Source organism: Sebastes fasciatus, chromosome 10 (genome assembly GCF_043250625.1).
Source record: "Sebastes fasciatus isolate fSebFas1 chromosome 10, fSebFas1.pri, whole genome shotgun sequence".
NCBI classification, from domain to species: domain Eukaryota; kingdom Metazoa; phylum Chordata; class Actinopteri; order Perciformes; family Sebastidae; genus Sebastes; species Sebastes fasciatus.
In genome coordinates, this window is record NC_133804.1 from 1,133,779 (window position 1) to 1,143,209 (window position 9,431).

At 41.0% G+C, this 9,431-nt stretch overlaps 2 long non-coding RNA genes across 2 annotated transcripts; one reads left to right on the top strand and one right to left on the bottom strand.

The window, feature by feature from the left end:
• The first annotated feature begins 4,098 nt into the window (after positions 1 to 4,098).
• LOC141774907 (uncharacterized) lies at positions 4,099 to 4,341 on the top strand. Its single transcript, XR_012595509.1, has 2 exons — positions 4,099 to 4,128; positions 4,170 to 4,341. It is a non-coding gene; the product is annotated as an uncharacterized LOC141774907 (long non-coding RNA).
• On the bottom strand, positions 4,224 to 4,881 carry LOC141774904 (uncharacterized). The gene is made up of 2 exons (XR_012595506.1): positions 4,576 to 4,881; positions 4,224 to 4,474 (listed from the first exon to the last, which is right to left on the bottom strand). It is a non-coding gene; the product is annotated as an uncharacterized LOC141774904 (long non-coding RNA).
• Positions 4,882 to 9,431: the final 4,550 nt, after the last annotated feature.

A 9,431-nucleotide genomic window follows, 5' to 3' on the forward strand; every position in this document is an offset into this window, starting at 1 on the left:
AATCAGAGGGTTTCTGTCGGCTAGCAGGGCCCAATATATGTCCGCACAGGGTGGTGGGGCATCAGGTGAGGTATCAGGACTCAACATGCACATGCGATCAGCACTGGAGGGGGAGGAGCACACCATTTCTTCTCCTCCGGGGAAACTCACTATCACAGTTTCTGGTGAACAATGTACAGAAGCCCCCAGTGCTGCCAAAACATCTCTTCCCAGGAGATCACGTGGACAATCAGGTGCATACAAAAAGGGGTGCTCCATCACCTGTCTCCCAAGCCGGACAGGAAGGGGAACAGTAAAAGGCAGTCTTTGTTCAGTGCCGGAAAATCCCAAAACGGAAACATAGTGAGAGGAAAGGGAACACATAGGTTCAGCTAAGGTGGAGTAACGTGCTCCCGTATCCACCATGAACCATCTTCGTTTTCCGTTCACTGTCAACTGGAGACAGGGCTCTGCCAGCCCCTGCCCCTCCATCTCCGTCGGGCACCCCTATGGGAACATTCCTGGTGTATATGGACCAGGTGGAGGTCCCTGCGCAGAGTACCCGCTGTATGCCTGCATTGGAGCTAGCTGTTGGTTTGGTGGAGTCTGTATTGTTGGCTGATATGACTGCTGTGGAGGCCCTCTCATCTGCTGTTGTTGTTTCTGAGGACAGTCACGTGCCCAGTGATCCGGGTTTCCGCAGATGTTACAACTGCCTCCTCTTGGTTGGGCATACCCCCTCCCCCTGCCTCCTCCTCCTCCTCTCCCTCTGCCTCTATTCCGGCCTTCATGATAAGGGGGCTGCTGATATGGGGCAGCTTGGTAAGGAACATGATACTGGGGTTGATATATAGCCTGTGGCGGGCCCTGCATTGGATAAGGATTCTGTGGCGGGGCTGGAGCTGGTGTTACAATTTGAGCCATCTGGGTATCTTTCTCTTTCCCTCCCTTTTTCTTATCTGTTGCACGAGTCCGTGCATCTGCCAACTGTAATTTAGTCAACTGAGCTACCATCTCTTTTAATGACTCACTTTCCTCTTCCTCCTCCTTGGTTTCTGCATCCTGATGATGGCAGAAATGTGTTTCCCATCTTGACGATTTTGCCCCTGCCATATCTGGATTCTCTTGCATCTTTCTCTTAACTCCTTCCGGAGCATGTTTTAACAGAGCTATTCTGAACAGAGACTGCTGTGATTCTTTATCTGGGTTCACCCCCGCAGCCCCCGCCCACTCTGTCTTTGCTCTTTCTATGAACGTGCGTCCGCTCTCCCCGTTCTTAATCTTAAACACCAAGCTGTGGAGCTTGCCCGCTGGTATGGGATACTTTTGTCTAATAGCATTACCGTAGGAGGTAGCGTAGGGGTTAAGGTTCCAAAGTACCACCTAACACTTGAAACAATGGTGCCATAACTTCGTTTGTATAATCACTGTCCTGTGGGGTTGGTACCGGACTAGGGGTAGGAGGAGGATAAGGAGGGGGGTTGGGATGTGGGCCAGGTGGGTACTGCTGATGGAGGGACATGTAATGTGGCGGCTGGCTAGTATGTGGGTTTGGTGGTGGGGGTGCGCTAGGACTGGGTGAGGGTTTCACTAGTGGTTTTGCTTCAGCGGTTTTTGCGTGGGTGGCTTTCGTCTGGCTGCCGGAAGCCCGGGCCACACAGCGCGCATCATGCTCGCGTGACGGCAACGTCGCGTGTTGTTTTTTATTTCGGTGTCCATGTTAACAGGTTAGAGTGGACACACTGCCCGCATGAGACGCACGTCAGACGCGCGTCAGACGCGCGTCAGACGCACGTCAGACGTGCGTCTATTTTATAGAATAGAAGGCTCGCCTATTTTTCACGCTTGCCGCTTACCTCTCGGCTGCGTCTCCCAGCAGCAACAGACAGTGAAGGTGATCTATTGACAGTATATGAGCAAGATTACTACAGTTTCCATGTCTACACATCTGTAGAATATGTCACTGACCATCAATATTTTACACTTCCTATCTAGATTTCAAAATAAAAGTCCTCTAGCGTTTTTAGTGCACAGAATCATTCATTCATTAACACAATGCTTTTATTCTGAAATACTCTAAATAAAGCAGTTGTCTGCTTGCAGGTTTCCATCAAGTCAATATAGTACAGGCTTTTAATTATGTAAACACTGTAGTAGTCATAGCAGAAACCCTACATATGCTATACATATAATAGACTGGGTTAATAGGTTATAAAAACATCAGGTGATAGTTGGCAGTATTTTTCCGATGCGCTCTCTCTCGCTCTCTCTCTCTCTCTCTCTCTCTCTCTCAACAAACACCACGTAACTTTATTGTTCTTTCTTTTAGAGGTGTTATTTAATTTTTTTAAAGATATTTAATAATAATTTTCGTTTTCTAAAGGTTAACAAATAACGAAACTGTTTATTTTGCTTTGTTTTATAATAATAAAAAAAAAACATTTTACTTATATTTATCATTCTGAAATACTTCAGGTGTTTTTCTCCATCAAGGCGCAGTTCAGCAACACGGTGGTGAAAAGCTCCAAGTTGCCTGAGATGTCGGAACATCAGCATTTATAATGTAAATTGCTGTCCCGCCCCAGATGTAAATTAAGTCGTTTTCGATAAAAGCCGCAACCTGGAATGCTGTAGAACAGGAACCCGAAACCCCCTGGAAATGTTGTTTAAAACTGTGCCAGTCAAAGTGAAGAGGGATTGCTGTAGGCTCTCTCTTACTACTAATGTATTTATTTATTTTTTTGTATTAATATATAGCCCACAGAAATCCCTCTTCACTGTCAATGAAGAGGGATTTATATATATATATATATATATATATATAGCCCATAGAAATCCCTCTTCACTGTCAATGAAGAGGGATTTATATATATACATATATATACATATATATACATATATATATGTATATATATGTATATATATAGCCCATAGAAATCCCTCCTCACTGTCAGTGAAGAGGGATTTATATATATATAAATTCCTCTTCACTGACAGAAAAGAGGGATTTATATGGGCTATATATTAATATTTATGTATGAATTTATTTGCTTGTTTTTAATAATATTTACAAATTACCACACAGTTCTTACCCTTTTTTGTCTTAAATAAATATAAATCACATTTATTATGAAGTTAAATGGCCATTAAAAGGCAAACTCTATGTAGAAAGAAAGGGCTGTCAGCAACAGCAAAAACACAGCTGACAGGTAGCTCCGGGACGCTCCCGAGACGTGGGTAACTCGCGTCTAGTGTGAACACCCTAGGTGGGCATGACGCGGCCACGACGTGACGCTGCCGTCATGCGAGCATGATGCGCGCTGTGTGGCCCCGGCGTAAGGCTGATAGTGCAGCCATCTGTATCACATATTTTACCAATTTACTTGCCAACTCGTCTTCTTTCTTCCTCAATTTCCTTCTTACAAACATATGTCCCTTTTCTTTGTCTTGTCCTGCTTGCAGCAGCTTTCTATGAACCACCTGTATTAATGCTCTCATCACTGGCATGAATTTGGCTTCACTTCCCGTGGCTGGAAAATGCCCTTCCTTCACTGTCATGTTATACCACTCATCTAGGTCTTGAGTCTCTTTATTTCTAGTCTTAGGATCAAATGTACAGATTACATTGGTCCTGACTTTAGCCCATTGCTGTCCAAATGATAAACGGGGAGGCCCACAGCCACCCCGTTCCTCACAGTCTTTGTCAAATTCTCCGTCCATTCTGTCCAGTACTATTTCACACAGGTTTATTCAGTTTATGACAGTAACTAGATTCAGAGTAAATGGGTCGCTATGCCCCTCGCTGTGATCCTACCAACATAAGCTTCTACTGGACACTTTGATGTTCCAGCGATGTTGGCCCAGTATCAACAGTAAGTTTTAATTTTCCTCTGAATACTAGTTATTAATGTACACTCATACAGGCGCTCCAAGCGCTATTTTTACTAAACTCTAACGTCCCAGACGTTACTACACACTAGCGCTCCAAGCGCACTACTCTAGCGCTCCAAGCGCAGCGTTCCAAACGCTTTTCTAACGTCCCAGACGTTACTAAAAGGGCAACTTTCCTCCTTTTAGTTTTAAACACTTACTAAAAGGGCAGCTTTCCTCCTTTCAGTTTTTACCAAAAGGGCAGCTTTCCTCCTTCTAGTTTTAAACACTTACTAAAAGGGCAGCTTTCCTCCTTTTAGTTTTTACCAAAAGGGCAGCTTTCCTCCTTTTAGTTTTAAACAGAAAGTCTTTACTTTTGCAACATTTATCACTACAAAGGAGATTCAGCACAACAAGAGAGATAATTTAGAGTAAGCCAATATGCAGAGTTCGATACAACAGGTTCTGCTTACCTTTAAGATTTCAGGGATCCCTTTCTCTCTCTCGCCGGTCTGTCCGTCCTTTGGACACGCTTCTCAATGCCGAAGATCACGTCGGGGTCACCAATTGAAGGAACTGGCCTTCTACCTCCGAGAGGTCAAGGCCCAGTTACGTGCTGGTTAATCTTGTATGACAAAGAGATTTTCCAAACAGACGGGTTAAAGCATAATAATACAATTTATTCCGAACAATTAATGTTGCATAAGTAAAAATAAAAGAGTTTACAGATATCTGGATCCAGTCTACGTGTCCCTGACAACATACAGTGCATGGGTCAGTTCGTGAAGTCTGAACCCCGAGCTATCCCTGATCCAGCATTTTATGGTTTACACAATATTAATATTCATGAGTTATGGCACGTGATGTTTCTGCTGCATGTCTTCTTCTTCGTTATCTCCTTCTGACTCCGTCCTCTCCTTGACCTTGCAAAAGAAAACAGCACCTGCCACCTCCCTTTCCTCACAATCACTCTATTCATAACAAATCCAACAGTCAGGTTATTGTAAGCATTCTTGTACATAATAAATCCAACACCAGGAACCCCAGCCCTGTTCACAGTTCATTTAATATTTTTGTAATAAATTATCTTTGTTACACCTTTAAAAAGACTATTGTTTGTGTCTGCATTTGTGTCCACGCTTCTGTTGAACCAGAACATAACACCATTGCAATAACTAAGGACAGAAATCACAATTTATTCTCTACTGCTCACTCACAGTTTCATACATTACATACTGTGTTGAAGTATGGGGAAACACTTACAAAAGTAGCACTAGTTCAGTCTTTATACTGCATAAGAATTGTAAATAAGGACCCAAACAACCTACTATTTATGAAAACATATGCCTTAAAATTGATGGTCCGAGTAGACTTAAAAAATCTACAAGTAATGTTTAGAGCCAAAGAAAGAACTCTCCCTGACTGTATCCAAGGGGATGAGGGATACATATATAAAAAATAGATGTTAAAGTGTGCCAAAGACAGTTAAAGGGGTCAGCTTCTGGGACAGATGTAACAATAAATTAAAGGAATGTAGTAATATGTCTAAATTTAAGAAAATGTACAGAAATATTATAATTGAAAGATACAAAGTTTGTGACAAACAGCGAGAAATTACAGAAATGACCGTCTCTGATTTATGATGCAGTTTCTTGATTATATTTGTGTTTCTTTACTGTCCATTAATTTTGACCAACATGGAGAAATTACTGAAAATTATGATCTGTTTTTGTTTTGTTTATTTGATTCTAATTTATGATGTTGTGGTTCTTTATTATGTTCTTTATTGCTTTGTTAAGAATAAAGGCACAATAAGTTATCTTTCAGTCAGAATATTACATTTGCTTTTGTTTTATTTTTGATATAGTTACTTATTACTATTTAACCACTTTCATAACTGCATTGTCAAATTGTTGCATTGTGAATAAATGACCTAAAAAAACAACTAAACTAAACTAATATTATCTCTGCTCAACATACATGTAGGAATGATTTACTCTTATATCCTCTTTTTTGTCTTTTGTCTTTTGTTTGTTACTGTGCATGTGGTACCTCTTAACCTCAATGATACATTAATTCATTATAATTCATTAATAAACCCCTGGACTGTAATTGCTCATATGTGTTCCAGCAAGATTTCTGGTCATATTCCAAACTTTCTGCACATTCAACATGTTTCTCACACGTGTGTTCTCTGAGAAGTCCTTCTATGTAATATGGTAGTATCCCCTTCAGACTGATATGTGTGCTGGGGGTGGGTGTGTGTTCTGTGGTGGCAGTTTCTGTTAAAACAAGACACAAACCAACGTAACAACTTGTCTTTCAGTGAATTTAATAAAAAAGCATACATTAATAACTAAAGCATCTGCAGATGGACTCACGAGCACAGCCACCTGTTGTGGACTGTGGCAAGTGAGCCCCGAATACAAAGAGTAGTCAGTATTTATACATTTAAAGCATAACATGAAGATAAGTGCAAAGAAGAAAAGAAGAGAAGGATAGAAAGTGTATCAATGCGTCAGCACACAGCAGACAATAGAGCATCACAAGACATAACAAGTATTTCAGCAATCTGTTGTTTGCAGTTACAGAGAACTAAAATGTCAGGTCACTGTCCTATGGTGACGAAGTTGAACATGTGAGGCCCTGAGATTATCTAAAGGTACAGTGTTAAACTGCAGATATGAAAATTGCCATTACATTCCTCCCTTTGAGCATTCTATGCTCACTTAATTAATTAACATATCTGATTACTACTAGCACCGTTGTAATACACAAAATCAAAGTGTGAAGATACTATGTGATTTTGATTTAAGTATATGAGAAAGAAGGAATTAAACTCAGACAATATCATCATAAAATGGTGGCGTCCACCCTGGAGGTGGAAAAAGGTCAGGAATGCCTTTCTCCAGCTGTGGTGTATGTACATATTGTCCAACAGTAGATTTGATCAAAGAGGCAATCATAGCTTTAGCACAAGGAAAATGCATAATCAATTTAACAAGTCTGATGTACTCTGTAACACATATAAGATAATGAAAGAAACAAAAACTAATATAATATAGGCATAGGAATGAAAATAAAAATGAAAAATAAAAATGATAAAAAGATGGCCATGTATTTTCTCCAGGTTTGGTCAGTTTGTCGGAGAAGTTGTGCAACAGGTCTCTGTCGTCCCCCATGCTCCTGCATTAGTATTATGTCATGTACGCACCCCGGTCGTCAAAAATCTGTGTCAATGGTCTGGTGCAGTCTGTTAGGTCCAATGTTGGAGGAGATTTAGAGCTAGTTTCAAATCAACAAAAGCTTTTTCTGCTTCAGGTGTCCAGATAATCTTATATTATTGTGTAAGGGCAAACTTTGTCAGTTTCCCACAGCAGAGAATCAGAGACCCTGTGAAAATCAACTTTGGGGTCCGCTGTTTACTCCCAACCTGTAGCATCATTACACCTTTTAGTCTAAGGTCCCAAATCTTGCCACCTTTCATCCTTCGATTTGACCAGTGAGACGTTGGGATCAGAGTGTGGTATCTGAAATAAAGACTGAAAAAGTGTGTCAGGCAGAGTCACTGAATCAGCCAGTCAAGCTTGAGTTTGTCCTTATCAAGGCCCTCTCTGTACCATTTGTTTTCAAACTCACTGTCTACTCCAAAAAGAGATAAGCTAGGTGCATTGCAAGTCATGTTTTCTCATAATATCTGTGTGTGGCTGTGGAGAGAGCTGTAGCTTGGTTCATGAGAGTGTCATTAACAGAGTTAAGTGCAGTGTTTGGGATTTTCCATTGGTAGGCATATAACAGGTCCTCTTTACTATATTTGAAAAACGATGTTGTTTGCTAATTCTGGTTACAACTATGCCCTGTGGTGTAGATATCAAAACTATCCCCAGTAAAACAATAAAATCTCTCCCCATCAGGTTAATCGGACAGTGTTTTGATAACAGAAAAGAGTGTTTGAAATCCCCCTCAATGTTATCCCAGCATGGTAGTGGAACTGTGTATCTTTTTACCACAGATGATGTCTTTTTTGGCATCTGTTTATACTTAGCATATAGTTCAATAGCTTTCTCTTTACCAGTTTCCTGTACAGATTCAAGATATTCAATTGTGAAATCATGAGTTGTGTGTCTGTGTTCTTACGTGTCTGATGTGCAGATAGGTTTCTGTTTCCCGTCTCCGTGTCAAAGCTAGATGAATCCTTCACTGTCCTCGACCCCTCCGCTTGTCAATCAGCCTGTGTGTCCTGGTTCTCAGGGCAATTCCTTGCCCAGTGTCCTGTCTTTCCACATCTGAAGCAGGCGTCGGATCTCCCCTTGCCTCCACCACTTCTGCCATGGTGTGATTCTCGACAGTCTCAAGGTTTCCGCATTCCCAAGTGATGCAATTGCGTTTTATCATCTCACTGATCTCTGGTCTCATTGATGAAGCGGTCCCGAAGATGAGCTTCCCAGGGACCGACCTCATTGTTTCCCCTCATGGCAGCTGGTCGTAGGAGGCCACTGTGTGTTGTGAACCTCTGTGAGTCTGATAAGGTACGCAGACACAGTCTCTTAGTCTCTCTGCTTGCACAGTGAGATTTTGCCAATGTCCATTCTCACTGGGAAAGCAGTCTTTACACCGTTGCAAAGTCCAGTTATGGTGTGCGAGGGGCAGTGTATGGTGGAGGCTTGGTTGCTGAGCTTGTTTTGCCCTCTTCCTCCGTCATGGCTCCTTCCACTGGTGGAGGTAGAGGTGGCGATTGAGGTGGAGATGGAGTGCTGGGCAGCACTGCCTGGGCCGGCTGTTGTCGTTGCGGGGTCGAGTCCAGATCAGGATCTAGTTTGAGACACTGAGACATGGATTTTAGTAGTGCTGTCCCTGATTTTTTTGTTTTCTCTCCCTGATGGTTGCTTCTTCTACTTTGTTTTTTAAAGCTTGGAGCTGTCTTATGCTAAAACTGCCAGTGCTTAGAAATCCACACTCGTTAACCCACACGTCAAGCTGGTCAAATACCTTTTACTGTTTACTGTATTTGGTGGTCATATCTTTGATGTTAGGCAACATTAATTGAGGTGGATTATCACAATCCTTTGAGTTTACTATGATTTGCACCTATTTTAAAATATAGTTTTCAAGATCTCTTCAATATCAATGTACTTTTTAGTTAAGGGCCATGGACTAAGGAAGGGAAATAATTTTTTTATCAAGATTTTTGCTTAGAGATTTCTACAGGTGGTTGTACCTTTATATACTTCAACTCCTACAGGTGGTTATGCTTTAACTCCAGTAAGGTCTTACTTCTAGTTACTCTTTCCCCCCCCTCTTTTTTCTTTTTCTTCCAGTGGGTAATCAGTCCACTGGATCAAAAGAAAAAAGATAGCAATATTATTATTATTATTGTTATTATTATTATTATTATTATTATTATTATTTATTATTTATTTATTTTTACACTATGTGTGATTACAGTGTATTTTATTCACTGAGTTCCCAGAACTCTTTCTACAATATTATTATTATTATTACACTATGTGTGATTACAGTGTATTGATGTTATCCCTCTGAGTTCCCAGAACTCCTTGTGTATTTACACTTATACAAGAAAA